The sequence below is a fragment of the Mus caroli genome, chromosome 7 (genome assembly GCF_900094665.2).
Source record: "Mus caroli chromosome 7, CAROLI_EIJ_v1.1, whole genome shotgun sequence".
Lineage (NCBI taxonomy): Eukaryota > Metazoa > Chordata > Mammalia > Rodentia > Muridae > Mus > Mus caroli.
Window position 1 is genome coordinate 48,633,920 of NC_034576.1, and position 12,643 is coordinate 48,646,562.

Consider the following 12,643-nt stretch of genomic DNA (forward strand, 5'->3'; position numbering starts at 1 on the left):
CTTCTTCTTCCTCTTCTTCTTCCTCTTCTTCTTCTCCTTCTTCTTCTTCTCCTTCTTCTTCTTCTTCTTTTCAATTTTTATTTTATTTTATGTGCATTGCCGTTTTGCCTGCATGTTTGTCCATGTGAGACTGTCACATCTTGGAGTTACAAATATCTTTGAGCTGCCATGTGTGTGCTGGAAGTTGAACCCTAGTCATTTGGTAGAGCAGTCAGTTCCCCCAACCACTGAGCCATCTCTCTAGCCCCTCTGCCAAGTTTCTTAGATGCCCCTTATTTAACCTCTCTAAATAGCAACACTGTGTCTAGAAGTCCATGTATTAAGGGCTGTCAGGACAGTTTTAAAGGAAAACACATTGGAGAATCCTACCATCTGGAGCCAGCTTTGCACTGACTTGCCTGTTAGATGTAGGGCCCTCATTCTTACTCCACACTCCTTCCTACATCCTTCGCCACAAAGTTCTTGTAAATATGTCAATTCAGAGTTATCTATGTGATTATTTGTTCACTTAAATCTCCCACAGGAGAAACAATGGTTTGGGGTTTTTTTTAATGCTAAATCTTCCCTGGCTAGCCCAGTGCCTGGCACGGAGGCATGCAGTTATGTCTCAATAACTATCTGTGAGAGGTTGAACACAGTGGTGCACATCTGAAATCCCAGCAACCTGGGAAACTGAGGCAGGAAAATCATTTGCTTCCAGTAGCTCAAGATCTATCTTCACAACATATCAAATATCTCAAAATATTAAAATAGTAACAATATTATTATGTAATAAAAATATAAAATATTGACTATATTATATAAAATATTAGTATGCATACTAACTATATTATATGACATATTAGTATATAATATTATTATATATCATATGTGCTATATAATATTATTATCATCATCATTAATATTGGCTGGGAAGATGGGCCAGTCAGTTAAGCACTTACCCTGCAAATATGGGGAGCTAGGTTCAGCTCATAGGACTCAAGTAAAAAGTCAACTGTGGTGGCACACGGTTGACATCCCAGCTCTGGGGAGGGAGAGGCAGGAAGATCCTTGGGGCTTGCTAGCCAGCCAGCCCGGCTGAACTGGGAGTTCCAAGTCACAAAAAAAAGAACGTCTGTTTCAGAAAAATAAGGTGGTGGGCTGAGGAGATGGCCGAGTGGACGAGGTGCTTGGCACGAGCGTAAGGGCCTGAGTGTGAATCCTGGGATCCAGGAGAGCCAGGCTGAGCAGCACATGGCTGTAACCACAATATTTCGGGGTGAGGCAGAGACCAAAGAATCCCCAAAGCTCGTGGCCAGCTACCCTGGTGTATGGATCCAGCAGCAAACACATACCACACACACACACACACACACACACCATACATACCTATACACACTCATAAACACATACATAAAATGAAGGCCAAATAACTGATAGGACCTATGTTTAAGTGCATGCAGATGTGTTAGGCAGGACTATGTTTAAGTACATGCAGATGTGCCGGGCGTGATGCCTGTAATCTCCACACAGGGAAGGCAGAAACAGAGGAGTGTGAGTTCGAGGCCAGGCTGGTCTCCACAGTGAAACCCTGCCTCAAACACAAATGCTTTCATCTCCCAGCATTTTTGAAGAATGACTTCCAGATTCAGAAGGGCCTCTTGCCTTCTGAAAGTACTATACCAACTTGCTTTCCCACTCAAAGGGGTCTAGGGCTCTGCCCACTGTCACCAGCAGCAGGCATCCCCCCACACACACACCCCACCCCGCACTCCTGGCCATGTGACAGCAGAGAGGAGTCACTCACTATTCAGCAGCCCTTTGCAATCACTAGTCAAGCTAAGACCTTAGACAATGTTCATATGTGCAGCCTCTCGTGAGCAGGTTGTTTCTCACATTTAAAAAAAAAAAAAATGTCCAGAAGGGTCTCACTACAACACTTGGGCAGGCCTTTCAAGCCTCCAGATGCCTCAAGTCTCAGCCTCTCAAGCCCTGGAGTGAGGGACTGGGACATATGCTTAGGCTCTAGAGGTTATGGACCTTAGCAGCTGCCACCAAAACCTTCTATTTGTCTTTAAACTCACAGAAAGTCTCTTATACCTCACAATTTATTTCTGATGGTTTTTACAGCCAAAGATATCTTTGGATGATGAGGTTGCTGACAGATGGCAAATGGAAACGGACCAGGGTGGATAGGCTGCGAGGGTGAGGAGGGCTTTAAAGACTGTTGTTTCTTAAAGGTAAGGCAGACTAGAGATGGAACAACCCACTTAGAGAAGAAAGATAAGGTGGATAAGGAAGGCAGAGGAGGGGCTGCCCTCATCAGCTCTAATAGGTCTGTTGGAAAGTCCCCTGGCTTCCTGGGTGTGTAAATCAGATTATCTGAAGATCCCTGAAGAGTGTCAGAGCTTTCCAGGCAAGTGGCACTGATAAACATGGAGACTTGTGGCTTGCAGGCAAGGCAGAGTGTGACGGAGGCACAGAGAGGGAATTTGGAATAAGCACAGAAGCGTGTGTTAGGGCTGTGGGGAACATGGTCCTTAGCATCCTTGTTTATCCCAGCTTCTTGTGGGAGTGTTTCTTTTTAAATTTTAATTAATGAATTCACTTATTTACTTTTACACCAGACTGGCGTTTTTCCGTCCTTCCTCTCCTCTCAGTCCTTCCTCCACACCTTCTCTTTCCTCCATTCATTCCTCTTCCCTTTCTCTTCAGAAAAGGAGAGGCCCGTGGAAATACTTCTAATGTTTCAGTTAACAGCCCCCATGTCTGCTGGGCATGGGGCTGGAGCGATGGCTCATCAGATAAGAGCACTTGCTGTTCTTGGACCTGAGTTTGGTTTGCAGCCCCGACAATAGGCAGTTCACAGCCACCTGTAACTCATGCTCCAGAGAATCTGACACCCTCTTCTGGCCTCTCTTGAAACCTTGGCTTGCACGCGTGCATGCGTACACACATACACACACACATGCACACAGAGCAATTTGAGATTCACTATATTGCTTGGACTGGCCTTGAGTGACCAGGCAAGACTGCTTTAGTCTCCCAAGTAGCTGAAACCACAGGAATGTGCTAGCACACGCAGCGTCACACGCACATTTTTAGAAGTGTGAACAGAGAGAAAGAGGGGGAGGGAAGGAGTGGGGAGAGGAGAACCTCATGAGAAATGTCATAGTGAATACTTTGATGAGAAAATAGTAGCTAACTAGCCTGGAACCAAGGGAGAGATCCAAATATTGAAAATGCCACACAAAGACCACTCTTGTCTCTATCGCAATTTTAAAACTCTCTTTTATCCTCTGACAATTTTATATACAGACACAGTCTCTCAATCATATCCAGCCTGCATCCCTGTCTCACTGGTCTTGAATCCCTCCAACACCAGCTCCTCCGGGGTATAGCATTGCTGGGCTTATTCCACACCAAGATGAGCTTCATCCCAGAAAGGTAAAAGTATTGTACCCCTAACGAAAATGAACTGTGCAACCATTCCAGGGAATGTCAGTAGCACGTTCAGTAAAATTTAACATGTATTTTGGGGGAAAAAATAACAAAACAAAAAACTCCTTTGTAGATTGGAGAGGAGAGGGAAAACCTTGGCTCATATGATACTTAGAGAAGACACGGTTCTTTTAAAGTTTTAAAATTAATTTCTTTTCAATTATGTATTTGTGTGTGTGTGTGTGTGTTTCTTCCTCTGCTTTATTGCATAGGAGGTGGGAAACGTGCACATATGATTTCCGGTGCAGGGTAGGGGGGAGAGAGTCTGAGTCACCTGTTTTATGGGTGTCCCATTTAAATGTAAAAGAACATGGAATTTCCCCCCATCTGGTTAATATGTGCTAAGGTTGGTGACAGCTATCTCCAGTGACCCATTGTCCCTTTGTTATGCCGGCCTCGGGAATGTTTATTTCTCACCTGTTCTTGTTCAGCAGCCAGTGAGTGACCCTCCAGGGCTGTTCTCCATGTGATCTGTGTGGTTACTCGGAGATTTGGGAAATTTCTACCTTAGGGCTCTGCCATCTGAATCCAGTGGTCACCAAATGGATAGTAATTTTGAGATGTAATGCCAGGTTTTAAATGCTTCGGGACTCCCTAGCTACACCTCCTCACAGCACTCTTCCTTACTGTGAGAGATCTGTAAACCGTCTTCCCATAAGCCAAGAAGAAGATGCGAAGCAACTGTGGAGCGTCCAGAATCATCTCTCTAGGATGCAAAGGTCTTTCTCGTATGCGCTCACAGCATAAGGACTCCGGGGTGACCCTGGAGCCCAACGCAGTCACTTCGTTAGCTTTGCAACACAGACAGCTTACCTTTTCCATACTTTGGTTTCTCTATCTATGAAATGCCTTCTCAAGTTATGTTTTAAGGTTTTCTCCTATAATCGGCATAAAAGTAGCAAGGAAAACATTCATCCTGTAATGATGTGCAGTAGCCCACCCATATCCAGCAAGAATATCCATAGTTTAACTCCATCATGACAAACACCAGAGGGAAAGAACTTCTGGGTGCAAGAGTGTCCCCTTGGCTTGTGGCTCAAAGGGGGGGGGGGGGAGTTCCAAGCCTCAAATAGCCAGGCATTGTTTCTGGACCACAGAGAGACAGAATACATAGTCTGCAAGGGTACAAGGGAGCCAAGGTGCTCTCCTCATGGCTAGCTGGGAAGCCGAGAAAGGAGCCAGGGCCAACAAATACCCATCGAAGTCACACCCTAGTTACCCACTGTCTCCACCAAGCCCCACCCTACACAGTTCTATTACTCCCCCAAAGGAAATTCAGGCTTGAAATGCATTGACACAGTAAACCCCTGAGCAGGTCAGAGCCCCCAACAGAGATCTAATCGCCTCTTGGATACATGCTTAGTCACACTCTTCCTAATCTCCTGGGCATTTTCTAATCCAAGCAAGTCAATTAATATTAATGATTAATTAGGTTTTTTTTAAATTAATTAGGAAGAGAAAAGGTCCGGGGGAGGGGGAGGAGAATATAAAAATAATCAAAGTACATTATATACATGCATGAGCCAATCGTGGTGAGACCCACTGTCTTGTACAATAATTTTTAAGTTATAGTCAAGATACTGTCCTTGGCTTTGTCATTACTTACCTTTCTGTTTTAGTGTGAGTTAGGAATCAAACCCAGGGCCCCACACTTGTCAGGCAAGTTTTGACTAATGAGGTAAATCCCCAAATAAGTTTTGGGTTGGGTTTCTGGGGGGGGGGTTGTTATTGTGTTATTGTGGTGGTGGTGGTGGTAGTGATTTTTTGTTTTGTTTTGTTTTGTTTTGTTTTTAGTTTCTTACATGTATACAATGTATTTTATCAGATCCACCCTCCACTCAGATCACCTCCAGCCCCCAACACATCTTCCAACCTGATGTTCTCTTCTTTTTAAACAACACAGAGTCCTACTAATGCTGCTCATAAGCCGGTGAGTGTGGGGTCATCCACTGGAGCACAGGTGGCCTGCACTCCCGCTGCCCTACCAGCCACCACTGGCAAAAGCAACTCAGGGTGGGAGTTTCTCAGGCCCCTCTCCCCCATATATGCTGATTTTTTATAACGTTTTATTGATACTTTATGAATTTCACATCATTCACTCCAGTCCACAGCAAAAGCCCTGCTGAGTTTTGAGCACCGAGTTATTCAACAACGGAATGTGGGTGTGCAGAGAGCACACTGTGGCAGCTTGCCACGCATCCTTCAGATGCAGGACCATCACTGTAGGAGGCCGTTCTCAGGCTGATCTAGTCAGTTTTTTTTTAAAGATCCTATGAACGGATGGATGCTTGTCTACATTTATGTCTGTGCACACCAAGTGCATACATGTGGAGGCCAAAAGATGCCATCAGATTCCCTGGAACTGCATTAGAGATGGTTGTAAGCAGCTATGAGGGTGGTGGGAACCGAACCTGGGTCCTCTGCAGGAGCAGCCGGTGCTGCTGAGCCACCTCTGTAGCTCTCTGATGAGCATGTAATGGCATTGTTACAGAGAGACTGAGAGTCCAGGATCCATGCAGTATTGAGAATTGGGTTCAAGAAAAGTATTTTTAATATTACAATGTGATTTGCATTGAAAATTAAGGGAAAAAAACATCTCTTCAGATAAAAAATGACTATTGCAGAAAACAAAACATACAAAAGATCCCTTCATTGAGAAGGCCCAGGTGCCAGCACGTCCTGCGAGAGACGAAGCTCAAGGTAACAATTATTCCATATGTATTTGTTCAGAAAGAATACAATCAGCACATGTGTATGTGAGAGAAATGAGGGGTGCGGTGACACAAGACTTTCCTCATTGCTCGTCACCAGGAAGATCTGAGCACAGAGCAGACACACTTCCACAGAAAGCACCACAGATGCTCCAAGTCTTGTCCGATTCAACTAGACATTAACTTGAAGAGGAAACTCGGTTAATGGGAGAAGTCAGGCCGAGACAAACTCTCTGGAGTCCTCACGATCCAAATCTACCAAGTCCCCACCCTGAAAAGACTGTCACCCTCACATGATGCTTTGGGCCTGTGTCTGATAACACCCGCGGCTTTCTGGGGAGAGCTAGACACGAATGTGCTTAGACACCAGAGTCAAGATGCAAATCTCCCCTGTGCTACCAAACACACAGGCCAGTACAGTAAACTCACATGATGCCTTCAGCAAGCTCTCGGGGCAGATAACACCTCAGGGCTTTCTGGGAAGAGCTGGGGACACGTTTGCGTAAACATGGTGCTGTGCACGTTTCGTTTTAAATCCACTTCACTTCTCAGTAGTTTAAAAAAAGATGTAACTGAAAACCACATGAGTATCTCTGCTCCATCACCTCAAACCCCCTGACTGAGGGTCATCTCATACTCACTGAGAAGTTAGCCTAGCTAGTATGGGTCATGCCAAAGCTGTGCTTTGGCATTTGCCTAAAGACACATTGGTGGGGAGGCAGAACCCAAGGCCTCCCCCTAGCCCAGTAAACGTTTTATCTCAGTGTGCTTCAAACATCAGACTAAAGAACACAAAGAATGACTTCACTTTTAGTTCTGTGGGGGTTTGAGGGATGTGTCAACTTAGTGTTTTGAATCTTACAGACCCCCCCCAAATTACTGAGATAGTTATTATGAAAGTACTTAATGGGCTGGAGTTAAGAGTACTGACTGCTCTTCCCAGAGAATCTGAATTCAATTCCGCACATTTACATGGTGGCTCACAGCCATCTGCAACTCCAGTTCCAGGGGGATCCAATGTCCTCTTCTGGCCTATTCAGGTTCCAGGCACATACACAGTGCACAGACATACACACAAGAAAAACACTCATACACATAAAATAAAAATAAATAAATCTTTTAACGAATTTTAAGGACTCAGTCCCACTTGGAAGAGCCAAGTCGAATGCTTTAGGATGCCCCATTTGGTTAGCAGACAGTAAGAAGGGTGCCCTTACTGGACAGAAGGGAAATGTGGCTCTCTGCTCAGATGAACAAAACAGATGGAGAACGTGTCTCTCTCTGCCCAGGGAAGGACAGTGCTCAGCACTGTTAGGAATCATCAGGAAAGTGGTTGTCCAGGCTCTTAGGATGGGCGAGGCTACCCTATGAGAATCAATTGCTGCTGCCCCCAGTGTCTGCAGTCTTGTTTGCTCTGTGCTGTGTACCGAGGCGTTATCACCGTCTCATTCATGGCTGCCAAACCTTCCTGCAAGCAAGTCAAACAGGGTTTGCTGGGGCCACTGAGCATAAAGCTTGGACCCTTTGTCTAATTTAATGATCTCTGAAGAGAACCTTTTAGAAAACAGTATCACTGAGTCTACATGGGGCCGGGGAAGAGGAAAGTGAGCAACCTCCCTTCCTTGTTTCTGGAATTGAGCTCAAGGGGGAGCAGTCTGGCTTCCACGGCAATCAGGGAAGACTCCAGGAGAAGCAAAAGGTGACCCTATGGAAGGGCCAAGAGAAGAAAGTGTGCCTTGTGGAGACAAAGGTGGCCAGACCCAGAGAGCCAAGCATGGAAAAAGATTCTCATCTCATCTCCCGGGAAATCCCTCCGACAAGGGCTTATCCCCCAGACCCCAACTGGAAGAGGCTCAGGGGGTACTTCTCCCAGCTGTGCCAGATGTTAGGAGACTTTACAGACTCTCGTGTGGGGAAAGTAAATCGATACAGCCCCGGCCCTTCCCTGCAGAGGGTTAGTAGCCACACCCTTAATTGACCTTTATTGATCCCTAGAGAGGGGACTCTAGCTTTTGAAACATTTGCAGTGTTTTCAGGAGGGAAGCCAGTGTGCCTAGGATTGGCTGATAGGCATGGCAGGGGTCTAGTTTCATAGCGCTGCATACAGACTGGATTTCATGTTCCACACAGTTGGGTCTTGTCTTGTTTCTTTCTTCCTTTGAAGGAGTTCTAGCGCAAGGCCCTGAATGAGACATACCAGGCAGCAGAGTCACGAAGAATCAGATGCACACACAACCTAAACATAACTTGCCAAGTAAGTGTTTGATACTCAGAATAGGGCCAAGAGGATTCATAACCAAACGTGGCCAAGAAAAGGAATCTTCAGGGTATCCCAGGGAGACCTTTGTGCCTTGCGGGAGAAGTGGATAAATAAATACATAGCCATTTTGTGAGCTCAGAGCCACTGAGAGTCTCCTGGCGGCTCCTGTGCCACAAGCTCCAACGTTTCTCTCTTCAGCTATGCCATGCCCGCTCTGAGAGCCAGGGACGTGTACCCAAGTGCACTGCACCTGTCCAAAGGCACAGAAGAGGAAGTTCCACACTTGGCCAACCTGTCTGGAACCTGCCCACAAGGGCAACAGGAATGGCTGTTTGCCCATGTCATGAAGTCATTGAAATGCCTGTTGTAGTACTTTAAATCAGTCTCATAAGTGTCACCATGGAACTCCCCCAGGAAAGATGGGGGCGGGCTGGGCAAGGTGCAGGAGAGCTCCGGGGACACAAAAAGGGACCACGAGTTGCTCACAATGATTTTTGTACTTGAAATGCTTTGAAAAACGAATCCTCGTTTATTCACACGATCCAATTCCTATAACATCACATGCAACGAAGCTGTAAAGCCCACTGCTTGCAGCCACCAAGTCTTCTAATGCAGTTAAGTTCCTTCGGAAAGCACTGCCAAAACCATTGTCAAGGTCATCAACCAAAGACGGGGCCAGGGATCCGAGAAAGGACAAGCTGTTGCTTGTAAAGGCTTAGCTCCACACGGTGGCACCGTAAGAGGATGTAAAGTTGTGTCTTACAGCCAAGTCACCCTTCTGAAAATCTCACGCTGGCTGAGTAACCGGCTTCTGGACTAAGCACTCAAGAACGGGGAAGGTCAGAGCCACCAGTGCCATCTGAACCTTACTTAATGTCGGTGCCTTGTTTAAGGAGACTAACGTAAACCTGCAAGCTCAAAGTGATAAGGCGCTTTCCAGGTCTTAAGAGTTCCAGCAAATAAGAGGCTCTTAAACCAGTGACCCCCCCCAAACTTTGCTAAACACCTAGGGAGCCAGAGAGGGTGACCCACAATTGCAATCACAGCACTCAGCTGGAGACAGAGGTCTGGTAGCTCAAGGCCAGCCTCTGCCATACAGCAAGTTTAGAGAATGTCTTAAAAAATAGTTAAGTCCAGTTTGTGTCCCACGACAACTAAGTTGGTAGGTCGGGGGTAGAGTCAACATCTGCTCTTGGCTCCCCAGGAGGGGTTGGGTCCAGCTCTATCGGCACTAAAGGGGTTTCAGAATTTGCCGTAAGCTTAGCATCTTTGACTCCAAGGACAAGAGGCACTGTGTTCATTCGCTTGTTTAGCTAACTTCAGGGCATGTCATATGCCAATCACTGTCCTCCCAGCATGAAGTGCCCTACCTGACATGCAGCCAGCAATCCCTAAGTGCTTGCTGGAGGTACACAGGAAGCTCGCCTGTCACAGGTTCTGGGAGCTAGAAAAGAGTGAAGGAGAGGAGGAAAGGACCAGGAAGCCAGCAAGCCTCTTGGCATGCCGGTCTGCCTTTGGATCTGTCTCTTTCTCTTGGGAATGAATCTGTGTGTGTGTGTGTGTGTGTGTGTGTGTGTGTGTGTGTGTGTGTGTCNGGGGGGTGGGGAGGCAGAGTGTAGAGATTCCAGAGGATGCCTGGAGGACTCTCACCTCTCTGCTCCAACACTGGCATCTCCCTCCATCTTCTTACCCATATTGCAGGGTCTGGGCACTCCATCTGCTGGCCTCTGTGTCGGGGTTCAAGGTAACAGGCATATTTTGTTCATAACACATCAAATATTTCTTTTGAGCCTTTCTCTGTGAACGAGAGCAAAACCAATAAAACAAGAGGTTCAGCTATGTTTAAATTTAAATTTAATCCAAGGATTTAAACATGCCCTTTAAGAACAGTCTTGTGTTTAATTTGAGAAGAAAGACTTCATGTTTCAAATGGCTTCTGTGTTGGTGTCAGGTGCAGGAGAGAGATGAGCGCCAGCTCATGAGAGATGTTCTCCTTCATCCTCTCCTGGCTTCTAGGGTTCTGACCACTTACGGCTGTGCTCTGCCAGTGAGATACATTCCAGATTTTTGACGTTTTTTTTTTTCCCCAGTTAGTCCAGAGTCTGCTGCACATGACCTGGATCGTGGCATCACCATGCCCCGCTGTGGCAGGCTTGTTGGCATCGCCACCATGCCTCAGTTCAGCGGTGATACAGCTTGAGAACTTATGGAAAGCTTAAGTTGGGAGCTCCCCTTTGCAGATGAGATGTAGCTGAGCCCTGGGGAGCAGGTAGAGGGGTGATTTCTTTGTAATGCACGGGGGGGGGGGCATTTAGCTGCTGGTCATGAAGACTGAAGGTAATAGTTGGGGTTGCACATAAGCTGCAGGAAGATCCCCCTTACAAAAGGACCTGTGGATCTCTTAGAGCCCCAAATAACCAACTGATGTGTAAGCTGGAGGAGTGAGGGGCTCCTGCTTCAGGGACTGTGGCAAGATCCTCAGCTTTCAAAGGCTGATGGGGTGGGGACTAGCCTCCTTTTTCTCTCTCCTGTCTTGATTTCCTACCAATTAGTCCCAGTAACTGAGCACAGTGCTTCACACATGGTCAAATCAGGTCCTTACAGACTTAGGAATGAATGAATGAATGAATGAACCTTACGATTCAGTTTCCGTCTTACTGGTTCTGTAAACATCAACAAAGCACTTTGGGGCAGCATACTGAAAGAGTCTCTGAAGGGATGGCACTCTTAACTCTCTTAATCCATGTTCTGTAAATAAACCAGGTCTCCCACAGTGGACCAGCCTTCAGCCCCATAGAAACTCACGGCGAGGCCACATGGGCACCAGCACGAGTGTACAGCTGGAGAAAAACAGACACTGCAGGACCCCAGCATTCAGTGGACAGAGGCAGGATTTGGGGGTCCTGTCAGCCTGGGGTATGTAGCTGGGCCTTGTCTCAACACCCTGATCCCTACCACCCCCCTCACCTCCCCCCAAAAAAACTGTTGACAGAAGCTTTAAAAAGAAAAAAAGACACAAAGCCAAGACCACCAAAGTTAAGTTTTCCCAAAACCCCAGCACACGGCAAGTAAATTCATAAATGTTTCTGTATGGGAGAACCAGACTGAGGAAGTCTCTAGAACCATCTGGTGATGGGTGTCAGCTGTAACACCATTTCTGCTCCCTCCACTTGTGTCCCTAGAACCAGAAGTCTGCCTCTGTGGGACGGAGTTCCCTGCGTGCACTCACTGAGAGATAAATGAGCTTGGCTCTTCCCACGCCCACCTTTTTGCCACCATCTAATGGCTTCAGAAACAAATCCATTAGCTCCTGTTGGCAGTAAACCTCCAGTCTCCTTCTCAATCACTTTTCTAGATAAGTTCAGAGAAGAAATAAGGAATAATTTCTCTCTCTCTCTCTCTCTCTCTCTCTCTCTCTCTCTCTCTCTCTCTCCTCTTTCAATTAATTTCCCTTTCTTTCCAGCCTCAGTGACTGCTGGGCCCAGAGCAAGCAGGATGATACAATTATGGAAAGTATTAATCTCCCATCAAAGGAAGGGCAGCTGGCTCGTGGTTACAGAGCAGCTGGTACGCTCCTCCAAAGGGTTTCTGGGGGCCACGGTGCTCACCCTTCCAAGACGTCAGCACTGACCTAAAGATAAACACAACTTCAGAAATTGGTATTTGTTCTGGGAGCATCCCCTCAACTGCTCTAAATAAACAGCCAATCCAAATGGAAACAGGTCCAAACAGGAAATCTCACTACCCATATTCAGGCCACCCAGGAATTGAATGAAAAACGTGAAATTTCCACCTATCAAGTGCACTGTGTGTCACAGAGTATAACTGCAGCAAGCTGTCTATCCACCTAACACGCCCATTCATGTGTCACTGAGTGTAACTGGAGCAAGCTGTCTATATTTCTTTGCAAACTGAACACTACAATCACACACAAAAATGGAGAGAACTTCCAGAGGGCATTTAAAACAACCCAACCACCTATTTTGTTCAAAACTAAAACAGACATGAAAAGAAGTGAGAGTGCCACTTAAGGGAGTTGGCTCCGGGGTCCATAGCATCAGTGGGTTTTTCTTCCCGTCTATGTGAGGGCAAGTTAATGGATTTGTTTGTTCCAGAAATGTGCTTGCTGATTGTCAATACTGTCCCTGGTCACCAGCAGTCACAGTCTGAAGAAAGCAGACTCCTGGATTAA

General features: G+C 46.4%; 1 protein-coding gene across 1 annotated transcript in view; it reads right to left on the reverse strand.

The window, feature by feature from the left end:
* The window catches only part of Tph1 (tryptophan hydroxylase 1), a 27,838-nt gene extending 24,805 nt beyond the window's left edge, over window positions 1-3,033 (reverse strand). The window contains exon 1 of the mRNA XM_021167843.1: window positions 2,596-3,033. The gene's annotated coding sequence lies outside the window, so the exon portion shown is untranslated. The remainder of the gene's footprint in view (window positions 1-2,595) is intronic.
* Window positions 3,034-12,643: the final 9,610 nt, after the last annotated feature.